Here is a 16217-nt window from a genome sequence, read left to right as displayed (position 1 = left end):
CCTTTGGCAAAGCTCCACCTACTAAGAATGTGATATAAATATGAGCCATCTACCCTGAACCTTGAATGAAAAAAGTCAATCTCAAGAAATAAGATTCCCCAGCCTGCATCTAGCAAATGTGTAAGCTCCAAATTCTTTCTTTACTTACACAGAGGTCTTGAGCTAAAAAAATAGCATAAAACATACCAAGAATGAATGAACATATTGGACTACATCAGAGGCAACGATGAAATTATCAATAGGATCACTTCCATAAATCAAAGAAAACATGAAATCCTAACAATATTTAGTTCCATCAAAAGTGAGCTGACAAAAATTATAAAGTGCATAAAAAAAATACATTGCCATGAGTAGTCAGCAGAGGCTAAAGAATCATCAGTATCAGAACAAAAAAGAGACTAAAATAATATAATTGCCATTTTATAATATCCAATAAAGGGAAAAAAGAAACAAAACCATAAAGAAAAGAAAATATTATTAAAGACAAATGTGGAAAACAGAATTTTTTTAAATAAAAATTATAGTCAGTGAAATTAATAAAGAAGAAGGAAAAGAACTCAGTAGCTAAGATAAAAGATTTCCCTGAGAAGAGACTCCTTGAATGGAAAATAACTCTGCAAGAATCATCCAGAACATTGTATAAGAGGAAATAGAGAGAAAAATATGAGATGAAGAGACGTGGAAGATCCAAAAAGAAAAATCAGCATACATTTAAAAGGCACACTAGAGGGAGAAAAATTAGAGAATATGAGAGAGTAAATATTTGAAAAGTTGTTGGCTGAGAGATTTTCAGAACTGAAAAAAGTATGGGTCATCAGAGAAACTAAATGACTAAATCTGAATCTAAACTATGCTATATACCACATTCTCACAAAAACATATATAACTACCATTCATGTATCACCTACTATTAGCAGGTCACTTTACATCAATGCTACTCAAATGGTGATGAGTTTGACACCAAGGAGACATTTGGCAATGTCTGCAGACAGTTTTTGGTTGTCACAAGTTGGGGATGAGGGTGGTTGGAGAAGGAATTGCTACTGTCATCAATGGGTAGAAGCCATGGATATTATCACGCATTGGACAGCCTTCATAACAAAGAATTATCTGGTGCAAAATGTCAACAGTGCTGAGCCTGAAAAACCTTGCTTTACATATATTTGCACTTATACTAACAATCCATCAGTAGATATTTTTCCTGAAGAAACTAGGATAAAAGAGTTTAAGTAAATTGCCCAAGCACATGCAGCTAGTAAAGAGTAGAGCTGGGATTCAAATCTATGTTGGTCTCACTCCAAAACCCATGGCCTTCAAATTGTATTTTTTTACAGAGTCCAAATCTATAGAGACTGTTACTGTGAATGTGTAAAACAGATGCCACAACATAGAATGCACAGGAACTGACCACTCTGGTCCAACAACTGCTCTCCTGACATGATAGTCCTGTGGATTAGCCAGCCCACCAGACTTGCTTCTCATATGTCCCATCCTGCTCCAGCTTTGTGTGTATTTATATCCCACAATGAGAGAGGGGTAGAGGTAGTTTTGTACTCCTTTAAAATACCAATGAATGATCACTACCACTTCAATGCCTCCTGCTAGTACGCTTACTGCTGGTGACCTAAAATTTTAAATAAATTGTTTTTAAGAACTTTCTGGGCCACCTAGACTTAAATTCACTTCTCGAAGAAATAACATGGGATTGTGAACATTTTGTACTCACATTCTTCCATCAAAAGTGCCCTCCAGATGGTCTATTTTTTGTTGGCTCAGCCCAAACACACATGCATAAATCAGCAGCAAATTCGGTAATAGGACACAACATTTGGAATCAAAATGATCCACTAACATGACCATGCTGTGTTTCCTGGCCACACTTTGATCTCTTAAATCATAGTGAAACTCAAAAATAAAAACAAGTCTAAATATGCCATTCCAATCATATTCTAAACATTAGATTCATAAACACTTTTCAATCAAACAAGTATTTTATTATTCTGTGTAGAAAGTGCATGTGTTATTGTCATTATGGATAGCTCATAATTCTCACAAGGAATATAAGTTCATTCTAATATGATTCTTTTAAAATTAGAAATGTTCTTCTTAATTGATGGGCTGCTGTAATCATTTCAAAATCTTTTTAAATCTAGTTTATCTTATTCCATAATTTTTATTACTGTTTTAGATATGAATTTCCTCGGAAACTGGACTTCTAATGGATTTTAGCCACAGATACACTAGGAAAAAAAAATGCCTTTATTCATTTATCATTTCATTGTAATTAAATCTTCTATATGATGTGGCCCGTTCTCATGTATGATATCCTGTTTCCATGGTAACTGAGATTTTCTACTATCCATAGTTTGAAATGCCTTCACAGTATTTCTTGATTAACTCATAAACCAAAAATTGCATTTTTTAAACTTACATGTAGTGAAACTTATAAAGAAAAAGCTGCGAAAAATTACGTTTCCTCTTTCTTTGAGATTTGCTTTTGTTTTTATAATTCTTTTTCCTAATACGCTGCCCTCCTAGAGCAACATAATTTTGTGCCGCTAGGAAAAGCAAAATCCATGACTAAATTTAGTAAATCTGATCATTTTTGTGGTTGGATTGCCATCTACAGTTCTTAAGACCTAGTGGCTAAAAGATCAACTATGACATTTCCATAAAATGGGGAAAGCAGAAAAGATTTGAGCAGCAATTTTCATTCTTTCTTTGCTAATATTTTTAATTTATTTATACTGCTAATCTACCAACAAAGGAAATATCGCACCTGTAGTTTTTACTGTCAACACAGGCCTTCATTCATTTTAAGAATTTCAGGACAATTTAGAAGAGCTGTAGGTGCTGATCATATTCAGAATAGTAGAGTAAAACTGAGTATCTGTTAATTCCACTGTTGTGTTAATGGTATCATTAACAAAGCACTTATTCTTGCTAAAGAGTACTGATAAATAATAATGAACTATACTTATAACAATTCAATTGTTCAATAAATATTTATTAGTCACCCACCATAGCCAATACTATCTTAATCCAGGCTCCCGCCTATCTTAAATCCTAATAGCATCCAATTTGACAAGCACATGGTTTTAAAGATTCTCTTAGCCTGGGGTGTTGTAAGAGCTAAGCTCAAGTAATACCTACATGGAAAAGTTATTTCTGAAACCACTGACTGAAGTAATTCAAAACTAAGCATATAAAAAAATGGATGGACAAGAACCTGACTAGAATTTTACCGTCCTATTAAGCCCCATTTATGATTATATAACAGAACTCAAGACACAGAGGATTATGTGCAAGTTTTGCATGCCTTCCCTTATTCTCTGAATATGTATGTAACTAACATGTGCTTCAGAGTCATTAATAAAATTAGAAAATTCCAAGAGTTCTAACTATGTAGCTAGATTGGGAGGAACCGAACTACTTAAAGAAGACATATTCTTTGAGAGAGACCCTTAATCTCTTTGTCTCAGTTTCATAACAGTAAAAAAAAAAAAAAGGATAATAGGCTTATAATACTTTACAAAGCTGCCCTAATAAATGAGAAAAAATAGGGAGATGGATTTTTATAAACTATAAAAGTGTAATACAAACATTCAGTATTAATATTCTTGAGGTTATTGGTGATACATGGGGCAACAAGGATTTGAAGCTCCCTGGTATTTAATATAGGGAGCCATGAGTTCTGCACTGAGGTCTGAGGGAAGTCAAAATTCAGTGGCAAATAAGCCTTGCCCCTGACCTCTGTAACTCCACTGCTCCTGTTATCAGTGTATCTCATTCTTTGGTAGAAGCCCAGGGAGATGCATGAAATCACCACAACAAAGGCCCGCTAATTCAATACTGTTCTTTCACTTCATTCTCTCCTCTGTGAATCCAAAGGAAAAGTTAGTGGAAATGGATCCCTCTCCAGAGACTAAACAATAACATAAACTATGTGAATGAGAAAAATCTCCACTGATGGGCAAATGGAAAACAGTGCTATCCTTTCAATGTATATACAAGTAATATTTCAGGAATCCTTAGGAAAAAAAACAAATCTTCTCTCTATTGCTTAATAAGGGACAGTAAGAAATATTCAGACCTAGAGACGTGTTCAGAAAGAACTAATAAGTAACAAAACTCACAATGCTCATTGGCCATTTTCTACCCTATCCTTCAGGGGAAAAAATCTGAAAAAGAATTTTTAAAGATAGAGCAATTCTGTAATGACAAAAAATAGAAGGGAAAATAACAAAAATTTTAAACATTCGATCATTTTCATTTAAAAAAATGATCATTTCTGTGACTCTACTGCAGAGATGGGGATGGACCTGCAAACTGGAATGGGGTGAGGAATCCTTTCTGAGAGTGAGAAATAGTCTATATTTTGATCAGGGTGGGAGTGAGGTTGCGAAAATTCAACAGGCTGCACATCTAAGATTAGACTTTATCTAAGTCATATATCATTTTTTCAAAAATGAAAAAATTGATTTTCCCATACAGAAACATAGGACATAAAACTGATCATGTTGAATCCATAATTTGTCTCAACAATTTGTTTCAAGAAGCGGTGAAATGTCTTATATTTCTAAGAGAAAAAAATGTGCTAGAAATCTGCAACATGATAACCTTTGATTTCCCACAACACAATTGAGTGAACTACTCAGTTAGATCAAACCCATACAGAGATACTTCATTACTGAGCTGATGTGTTTATCTTTCACTAGAACAATCATTTGGCTCTTCTCTCTAGAGATAATTTTTTTTTAAAAAAAAATCAATGTGTATGACTGTCCATGTCTATAATTAAAACCAGAAAACAACCGTAAAGCCCCAAAATCCTAGACTTTGCAGCAACAACAACAATAAGGGTTGGGGTAGTAGAAATGGATCTGAATAAAAGAGGTTCAGTAGTTGATAAACATAGGTGGAAAATAAAGCCGGGGGTTGGGGTGGGAGGGGTAGGGAGAAAGGAGTTTACTGAAAAGGAAAGCCACTAAGTTCAAATGCTATTGATGGTAATACCAACATGATTTAAATATAGTTTATGGTCTTTATTGAGCATGGCTTGACCCTAAAGAATTTTCTATTGGCATAAACTAGATTAATAATGTTAGGCTGCTTTTAATATCAATAATCCATGCCTTAGACCTTAAAATAAAAAAATAAAAAACCCAGAAATGTGTGCAAATGTAAAGTACTAGAGAGAATATGTGTAAAGGCAAGTGGATTCCCAGAAAATGTCAGCACCTTGTATGATGAGCTCTGGCAGCCATCTCAGTGTTGACAATATGCTAGAGAGGCTCAAAACATAAATCAATCTACATTTGTTCTCACAGGGACTGGGAGCTGGAATTACTGTTTCTAAAACTTGCGCCAATATTGTCACAGCAATATAAATGACAGAAACTTTGCCACTGTAGTTTGCTTCACCCATCGCATGAAACTTCTGGCAAACAGTACCCTGGAATTTCATTAATTAGTCCTAACTATGATTGGCACTGCCAGAGAGAACAATAAAACAACCACAGTGTTTTTATGAACATATGGGTGGCAGAGTCTCTAACTGAGTAAGACAAGATTGGTTTCCAACTTATTAAAGCTTATTTATACTGCATATAATTTACCTAATTTTGCCTTTTTAAGCTAATTTATTATAATTTTTATTTCCACAGATTAAATTATTGGAGTATAAGCTGCTTAACTAGTAGAAGTTATTATAATCTTCATCGCAGTGAAAAACATGTGATTTTAGGTTGGGAGAGACCCTTTGAAATTATCTAAATCAACACCTTAATTTACAAATGAAGAAACTCAGTCTCAGAAAAGTTAAATGACTTTCTCGACCTTATAAAGTCAATAGTACAATTAAATCTGAAACCTAGGTATTCTGAATCCAGAGTTTACTTTGCCATATCACCTTGTCTCTTGAGTGATCATTGTTTTCACTACATTGACATTGAGTTGACATGTGTTTTGGGTTGACATTTAGCTGCTTCCTTTATGCCTTTTAACTAAACAAATTACATGAAGTTTTTCATTTTCATACAACATTCTTCAAATAAGTTATTACTATAGATTTCTTCACTCCAATCTACCCTGTTTCTCACAGTTGGGAAGACAATTTGGATTTTTTCTTATTTAATTCATCTTTCTATTGGGGAAATCATTACCAGGGAAAAGCTCTATTTTTCCTCTCTCCATGTCAGTAAGTAAAATGGAGTTTAGTGAACCTTTCTGGACAAGGTTCATAAAAGTTTCCTCTCAGACACTTATTTATCCTATTTCAGAAAAATAAAAATAAATCATAAATTCCCAGACTCATAAAATCAGGAGTTTTGGAGAAGTCAGATAGTTGTCTGAATCATGCCCACTCTTTATATATTTCATTAAAAAGAAAAAACATATACTAAAATTAGAATAACTCAAGCTTCTTTCTCTAGCAATTTCATGCCATATCAGCTATATCTACCCTTCTTATTAAAAAGAAATGAATCCCATTACTTGTTTAAGCCTCTAAAGGTCATAACCACAAGTAATATCTTCTGATGAGTCTTTCCCACCCCAGCCCCTCTTCCTTGGACATACAGAGATATGGATTTGGTATTCTGTTTGGACAGAGAGGAAATCAGTAGGAGGACATTTCAGTTATTATTTTTTAATTTTAGAGTTTACAAAAAGAAAGAAAGAAAAAAGAAAAGTCCTATTCTGAGTCACATTTACCTAAAACACTTTCGGATTCCATTGTACATAGCCAACGGAATCTCTCAAGTTGATGTCTATCTTAACTGAAACCAGATACTTAAGAGCCTGTACTGGCATTTATATGATAATGCCAAACAAATAGTAAAATATTAAATGTTCCAGACATTCAGAACAACATAGATCCTGATACTTAACATAGAACTAGGTATTTAGCTCAAGCAACCATCAAGGAGTTACAAATTCAGAACACTTCGTTTTTATTCTACCTTAAAATTGCTTTTAGTGAACAATACTTTGTCTTTATAACTTCAGACCACATTAAGGGACCCTTTAGGAAACAGCTCTACAATTTAGTCAAGGTGGACATGTCCTCAGAGTAGTTGTCTACTATCTCACACAATATCTCCTTATAAAGATTGATTAGAGACATTTTTCCAGGTCTCAGCTCAAGTAAATCAGTTGCCCAGAAGCAACAGAAGGTGTATGGTTAAGAAGAGTTCATTTGTTTAAGGTTAATTAGCCTCAGGTTCCTCATCTGTAAAATGGAGGAAATAGTAATCTACTTTATAAAATTGTTGCTCAAATAAGCCAATATATATATACTTGGAAGAATACCTAAAGCATAGAAAATATTCAACAGTTTGTCATCTCTGCCTCAGCCCCATCTTCTCAAGGAATGGGATATGGGGCTAAATTTAATTCAGCAAAATTACTAAATATCTATTGGTATCAAGAATAGTAGGTGATAAAAAGATAAAAATGAATCAATGCCTGTTCTTGAGTTATTCTCAGTCTAGTAAATAAATAATTGCACTGCATATGTTAATACCAAAAACAGTAATACATGCATCCAGATCTCCAGGTTCTATAGAATAAGCATCAAAAACTGTGATGAAGAACTCCTGGAAAATTCCTTGTATGTTTTTGGATACTTGGCATCTCTCCCTCAAGGCTAGAAGGGCCAGACCTGAAGGCAACTTCCTCCCGCCCCATTCTGGCCATAGAAAATGGCCATCTATCTTTACCCCTCCAGGAACTGTGGTATGTGAGATTGGGCAGAGAAGGAAGGATGAGAGACAGGGTTGTCTAAGACTCAGAAGATTAAGATTAAGATTAAGATTAGACAATCTTAATCTTCTATAGTAATAACATATTTTCCTATGTAGAAAATATGAAACCAAATGAGTGATAGTAGCAAAGCCAGCACATGCATTAACCATATCTAGGAACAACATATTAGGATTCACCAAAAAGAAGAACCCTGAGCTTTCATGGCTGTCTCTTCCCGCTCTAAGTGCTTGAAGGTCAAGTCTGTGTACTTCACTCTAATGAGAGTCTCTTAAGAGATTTCTTCCATTGTGATGTCCAAAGCAACCATACTTACACGGCAACTTAGATAGGTGGTATCCTAACTTTAAACTGTCTTAATCCCAAAGAAATATGTGAGTGTATGTAAGTATGTAGTATGTACATGACCAGGAAGATTTGGTTTAGCTAGACTTGATGGTTGGTATTTAAAATCTTGTGTTATATTAAATAGTTCTAAAATATAAGTAATTTGAAAAGGCTACCTCTAGTCCATTTTTGCTTAGTAAGTCAAAGCCAATGGAGTAAAGACGATACAGTTAACAGTAGGCCTTTACGACCCTTTCTGATCAGCCTAGCTTTGAAAAAGGTTGTATTTCTGGAAAGGCTTTCCTCCAGCTCTCTTCCCAACCCCAGTTCACCCCTTGCCTCTCTAAAGTGCTGGCTCCTAACACCCAACCATGGCTCACACCTTATTTAGCCAAATCTATCCATTTCCTCCACACTAAGGACAAAAGAAAGGAGCTTCTGTTGTATACAGAGGTACACAACAATAGAGAACAACATTAAATTCTGTATCAGAACCATCTTTATTAGTTATGCCACTGAGTATTAGAGAACACAAGTAAGGGAATGATTGAGGTCTTTGACACTTCTTTTGCTGTTTTGTCATTGGAACTTTCACTTTTAACACCTCAGAAGCAGAGAGGGACAAAGAATCTTAAATAATATTTTATTCGAATGTAAAAATATGTTTATATTCTTTCTTTCCATCTCATATCAATACATTATTCAGTTGTGTGCCTTCTTGAAAGACAAAATATGCTCAAGGCTTTCAGCTCTCCCAAAAAAACTAAAGATCGCATTTAAAGATCTTGACTGAGGAGGAATTGCAAAGTAGTATTCAAAGTCTTCAGGTATCAAGTCAATGGGTTAGAGCATAATGTTGATGAAATACCAAGTCTTCCCAACAATCAACTTCAGGATTATTGCAGATTTTCTTACAGTTGGGACATTTTGGTCAAAGAGTCTAATTGAGCTATAATACTCTCCAAAGAGAAATGCACAGGATTCTCACTCTCAGTTTTGCCACTCAGGGGAACGCAATTAAAATGTGTGCACCTTTGGACTGGTTATCCTTCTACATAGCAATAAAACGTCTAATTCCTCATGAAACCATCCACTATCCTAGATGTCATTTTTAAATTCATGTTTTTTTCTATCATTGCCTTTCTCTAGTCTATTTTGATTATAGCCAAACAAAACAGCCAGAGTAAGAATTTTTAGTTACCCAAAGAGTGGTTAAGTTATAAATTGAACCATTCATATAGAAAAAAAGTTATTTTTTCTGCTTTTTCTGTTTCAGCCAACAGCTGACATCTATAACATCAGGTTATACTACCTTTTTCCAACCTCATCATTTACCAAACCCCTTCCCATATTCACTCCCACTCCTTAAGGATCAGTTATCTTTTCTACTCAATTGCATATTGTCATGCCCAACACCCTGGCCCCATCATTTCAAACCCTTATTTCTGCTCCAGAATCCATGCCCATTGATCTTGTAACCAATTCTTTCACCCCTACTGATCTTTAGAAATTCTGCTCTTTGATCTCATCAGGATATCTATTGATTTCCTACCTCATTTCCTCAAGTCAGCCAGTCCCTTCTCTTTACAACCTTCCTACCCTTCTTGGACCCAAGGGCAAAGATTTTAAATAAATATTCAGCATCACCTCAATTTCTCCATCTCCTTCTCCTGGGCCCTTACAGTGATCCACAATTATTCCTTTACTACCCCTGCCTCTGGTTAGCCAGTTACATACAAGTTTGCTATGTGTGGCCTGCACATTTTGTTCAGGTAAAGAGGCAAGAAAAGTGCTGTTTGCCAAGCTCTAAAGTGCTGCTTTCAACTGGAGGGAGGAACTCATTTATCTAATGCACACAAAGATAACTTTTGTTTCACAAGCCCTTTTTCTATTTCATAAATATAAACAGTATGAGCTAGCCATGGCCCACTGGATAGCTTAGCACAGCTGAAAACAAAAAAAATTTAAAAGGTACTTTTATACAATATGATTTCTTTGCAATATCTGTCATTATCAACTACTCCCTGTTCCTGAAACTCTTCTATTTTACTTTCCAAAACATCACTTTATTCTGGCTCTTTAGTTATGCCTTTCTTGTCTTTTTAAATCTCCTTTCTTAGCTCCTCTTCATTAAATTGCCCAGCAAATGTCAGGTGCTCAGCAGGGTCCCTTCCTGATGCACTTTTGCTTCCTCTCTCCACCTCTGTCTACCTTCTCTCTAGGTGGTTTCATTACCTCTCAGTGTCTCAACTGTCTATTACATCAGTGAAATCCAAATCTATTTCTCCACCTCTGATTTCCTGTGGGATCTAAATCCACTTTTCACTTGCTTACTGAACATTGTCACCTAACCATCCCAGAAGAATCAAAAGTTCATGTCCAAAACTGAATTAAACATTTCCCTAAATCCGTTATCCTCCATTTATATTCCCTCTCTTTGTTATTGACATGCCCACCCACCCAACCCCCCAAGAGAGAAACCACAAGTTCATTTTGGAATCATTTCTTTAACCTACTTTCCATATCTAGTCAATTACCAAGCCCCACTAATCATTCCACTGAAATATTGTTCAAATCCATCCCCTCCTCCTACTTTGCTATATCTTCATATTATCTTAGTTAATCCATAACAAAGCTTTGTAATCCATTTCCTTTTCTACAGATTGCACCATCTCAGATGTATTCTATACTCCATAGAGCCTTATTGTAGCACTGCTCTGCAACCCTTTGAGGGTTTAATGAAATCCAAAACCAACGGTTGGGCTTACAAGCATCTTTTATAATATAATGCCAAGTTACCTTCCAACTATTTACCACTAGCCCATTGCCCTACTCATATATTCTAGCCACACTGACCTACTTAATTTTCCCTAAACTCACCATGAACATCTACAACATATTGTCTCTGCTTATTATGGTCCCTCTCCCAGAATGTCTATCACTTCTTTTCTCTCCAACAAAATTATACTCATTATTAATTGTCCAGTTTGAATATCCTCTTCTATGTAGAGTTTTCTCTGTTGTCCTTTCCTCTAGCTATATATAGCACTATTGGCTTTTTTCAGCATTTATTGTTTTATATAGCACTCTTGGCTTTTTTTTGGCATTTATTGTCTTAATTATAAGTTATATGCCCGATAAGTTGTGAGACTAAATTTTTCAAGGTTTCAATATCAACTTTACCTGGTGTATAGTGAACAAATCAGCCATTTTCACCCCATTCTATGGTTTTCAGAATTCTTATAAAATGTATGTTATTGTGTCTTGGTGTTTCTTTGCTTAATTGCTAATTTAATGAGGGGGGATTGCTTTGGTGACAGGAAGAGAAATTTTTACCCACTTGAATTGTTAACTTTGATTTTTAACTTTTGTTTTTATGAATGTTGCACAGATTGGCCCAGATATCTGGGTAATAAAAAGAATTCATGGGGAAAACTCAGTTCCCATTATGCAAGAAGGTTTAGTGTAGTACAGAACCGTATAGTGTTAACATCAATTGCCTGAAGTGAAAGTCAGAGTCACCATCTCAGCAGGCAGGAAATAGATTCTTTCAACCTCAATGTTTTTCATTCCAATGGCCCTTTCCCACTTGTATCAACCTATTCTGGCTTTTCAGACATTACTATCCTAAATCAAACTCTTCTTGCCATGCACTGGGATATATCATACCTCTTACATACAGCACATCCCAGGCCCACAAAACTGATCTCTTAAACACAGAAGAGGACATCCGTATGTATTTTTATTCATGTTGTATCCACTTCCTTTATCCTCCATCTTCATAATGTAATACTGTGATTTCTATTTCAAATCTTCTACATTCCATACTCATGACTCTGCTCTTTCACTCCTGCTCCCTTAACAGTTAATATGCATTCGTTAAGTAACAAAAGAGCTATAACACAGGACAGGTTTCAGTCCTGAGTGTAAGTTATCAGCCATCTGAGAAGAGATACCAGCTTGCTGATTCTGTGAATATCAGTGATATATATTTTTTTTTAAGTTAAGACTTTCTAGATAAAAATGAACACATGACCCCAGGAACATGTCAACAGGTTCCTGGTTTCCAAATAAAAGATTTGATTCCTCCAGGTCAGATTCTTCTTCAAAGCTCAAGGAATCAGAGGTCACTTGGGGTAATTATAGTTAGCTTAAAAGGCTGCAAGGGTTTGTGCCAAGCAGGTAATTACACTCTTTTCTCCCAGAGAAATTTTCACTACAAGTAACTATGTGTCAAAACTTACTCATCATTTTTTAAGCAACATTTCTAAGATATTTCTTTTTATTTCAGGTGAGCTTTGAGTTGGGCATGGTATCTGACCTATACTGATTCCTAGGCTCTTCAAAGAGTAAAGTCCCGCTCTTGACTTCAACCAGGGAGCCAGAGCTGTAAAAAGCTGTGAGACTTAACTCTTTACTGCATAAATTACTAACATTGTCATGCAATGGCATTCCTAAGATTTATGCAAATGAGGGGGCTCTAATTTTCACAATGTTAATTCAATCTTTTCAGAAATCATATCTCTGAGCTCATAATTTTATGTTATGACTATGTTGCATACAGATGAGGGCTATGTTTTGCTTCTTGCCATTCCTGCAAATATTCGGCATTTCTTCAACAAATAGAAACATTACCAAATTACACTGCAGCTACACAAGCTGTTTTGTTCACTCAAAAAAGAATGCATAGAAATTCTGTTTTAAATCATATCTTTTGGTCCTTAGGTGGTTGATTTTGGAGAGAATTACTCAACATGCTAAATTCTGTAACTGTACTTGTTCTTTGTTGGATAGAAAACACCACTTTGTGCCTATGTTTCATTAAACTTTTGCATAACCAGAAGGTAGCTTTTATATTAGCAAAGATTCCATTATATGGAAAATTATAGTTGCCACTCAACCATCAACCTCATGCTGATTCTTCTTCCTCTTCCTGATGTTCTTAAACCATAATAAACTGAAACTAAAAGATATATTTAAGAACCTAGGTGCAATGGAACATTATAACCATGAAAAGAATTGCTGTTGCTGCAATTTTCAACAATTGTGTTGGCTTTATCTTTGAGGAAACAAAGATAAAGGGCCTAAAAAGTTCTGCTGATTGCATATTGGATATATTTCCCTTAATTAACAAACTTGTTGAAAACCATTTGAATCTCTACAGACACTGATAATCGCAACTAGCATTTTTGAGTGACAATACGTCTAATGCTTCATATATGCTGTCTTTTTTGATCCTGAAAATATCCCTGCCAAGAGAGCATTTTCACAGTCCCCATCTTATAGCTAAGAAAATTAAAGCTTAGAAAAGTGAAGTAATTGGCTTGAGATGATGCAACTAGAAAATGATGGAGCTACAAAATGCAATTCCAATTATTTGCACCACCATGCCAAAGAATGCCCTTGAGAGTAAGTTTTTGTGGAATGTTTCTGTTCCTTCAGAAGACACTTGGTGAAATGTCTGTCAAGAATTACAATTTAAGCCACTATCAGTTAGATTTTTAACTGAAAACTGGAAGAGTATGCCAGTTGAAAATTCCATAAAAAAAGGCCAACTTATCCTATTAAGCCTCTTTTCAATACTTACTAGGATCATTAAAAATTCTTAGATGAAAGAAGGACCTGGTTCAATGTTACTGTGCAAGATAATTTTTCTTCCATTTATTTTTTTCTAATAGAGTTCATTTGTACTACTGAGTGTCTTATTTCTGAAGGTCTTAGCTAACCCATCCTATTACAGTGGCACTTTGTCAAATTGGCCATTTGTTTAATTTTGCAAGAAAACATCTTTTTACTTAGCAAGGCTAATTTCTTACTTCCTGATTATGGGTAAAACTTGGGGATAATAAGTTGTATAAGTTCAATTTCACAACCTTAAATACTGATGAAGATCTTCTCTACCAGCTCTAATTTCTTATTTTTTTGATAGTGGGTGGAAATTGGGAAAGCTTCTCAAGTCTCTCAATATCTGCATTATAAGTGACTCCCATGTACTTGCTCTAAATGTAATTCTGTACACCATTTATGGCCTTGAATTGTTGCTGCACAAATGAAATCAGGTAAATTTTCCCTCTATGTGCTTTCACAGCTTCACACAAAACAGTAAGTTCACACATGTTAGCATTTACAGAATTAAAGTTCTAAACTAACTACCCTGGAACAACTAGGAAAAAATAAGAAAACTGTTGTGCTAGAAGTAGATCTTTGCAGAAAACTCCATGAATGGTGAAACAAACATTGTGAACACAACATTCTATTACTAACACCAAGACTGCAGGGATGTTACAATGTACACCCATTTGCAAATAAAACTGTAATCCAGTTAACTTCAACAGAAAATCATTGTTATTAAACCTTCTAATAAGCTATGGTTAAGGCAGGTTCTACTTTAGCTTGATGGGGAACATAAATTATACATGCCAGAAACCCAGTAGGAAGGGCCTCAAACCGTAAATTCGATACTACTGGACTGTGTTTGTTTGCAAAGAATACAAAGTATACTTCTACCCACAGTATTACACATTATGTGGGTTCATCAAACTCTCAGTCAGTTTGGAGTCAACATTGGAGGTCAATACAAATAGCTTGGCAAATACATGTAGATAGATGATTGATATTTATAATCATAGAAATTTTGAAGTTGAAAGAGATACTAAACATTATATAGTTCAGAGTTCCTGAAAATAGTTTCATAAACCACTACTTTCGTTAGTTGTTAAAATAAGTTATCTCCTCTATTCTTCTCCAAAAGGTCACCCTTGGTCAAAAGTTTAGGAAGAAATGGGTCAAAATTAGGTAGATATCTTCACTGCAGGAGTTTTTTGAACATTGCAACTTTCCAAGAGAGGAAGATACTTTGCAGCATTTCTTCAGCTTATTTAACTACTAAATCCCTTTTTCTAGAACATGTCTAGGAACACACCTTGTGGAATATCAATATAATTCAATCCCTCAATTTAGTTATATAAACCAAGGAAGAAGGCATGTTGATGAAGGGTTGATATTAGAAGATCATTTAATGCCAAAAACTGTCCTCTTGAAACCAGAAAGTCATTCTGTGTTATGCGGCTGTGAAAGAGAATACAGCATCGTGTTTACAAGTGTGTACCTCAGAGCCTGGGTTTGAATCCTCCAATTCAGCCATTTACTAGATAACCTTATCTATAAAATGGAACTAATGATAGAGTTGCTGTGTATAAAACACAGCATGTATAAAACATTTATAACTTAGTATAGTATGTGTAAAACATTTATAACTTAGCACTATGGAAGTGTTAGCTATTTATCACTATCACTATTGCTAACATTATTATTAACCATCATCACTCCTGCTTATGTATAAGTAATCAGGATTAACAACAATTTGTAGAAACCTGTCTATAATCTATATTTTCACCTCCTATTGCTCTAGTGCTCATGCTAGGGAGTACAAAAAATGTTCCTCAAATGTAACTGCCAAAAACAAAACAAAACAAAACAAAACAAAAAAAACAGAATCTTAGGAAAGCCTAATAAAAAATTTGAGTTACAGAATTTTTAAAAGAAATTCACATTCGTTATACACAATAATGTAAAACTAACCAGCATTTCCTTTAAAAATAAAAAGATACTGTTTTAATCGGTAGTTAGTAGTGTCAAAGCACCAATCTAATAATGCTAGACCATAATTCTACTGTCTAGTTATCATTTTATAGTTCTTGGGTGCTATTAAGTATTCATCTTGTCATATAGAAAGTTTATTGGCACTTTTATGAAAAATTGAACTAATGAAATTCATATTAATGAAAAGGTGATTATATAATTACTAATGCATTTTAACTAGGAAAAAGTATCTATTAGTTCTAGCATGTGCTTTCAGTTCCCTCCAACAATTTTTTTTTTGTCTCTCTCCCTTGTGAGACCATAAATGCCATGAGGATAAGGGCTATATCTCTATTGTTCAGAGTTAACATTTTCTTGTGTCTTGCTCAAGACCTGTCATGTAGTAAGCACTCCATAATTATTTGTGGAAGAAAATAAGAGAGGGAAGAGCAAAGGTAAGACTGAGGGGGAGAGGCAGATAGGCAGATAGACAAACTAGTTGGTGTGAAGGAAGGAAGGAAGGAAGGAAGGAAGGAAGGAAGGAA

Source organism: Pteropus alecto, unplaced genomic scaffold (genome assembly GCF_000325575.1).
Source record: "Pteropus alecto unplaced genomic scaffold, ASM32557v1 scaffold57, whole genome shotgun sequence".
Lineage (NCBI taxonomy): Eukaryota > Metazoa > Chordata > Mammalia > Chiroptera > Pteropodidae > Pteropus > Pteropus alecto.
Note: the sequence above shows the minus strand (reverse complement) of the source record.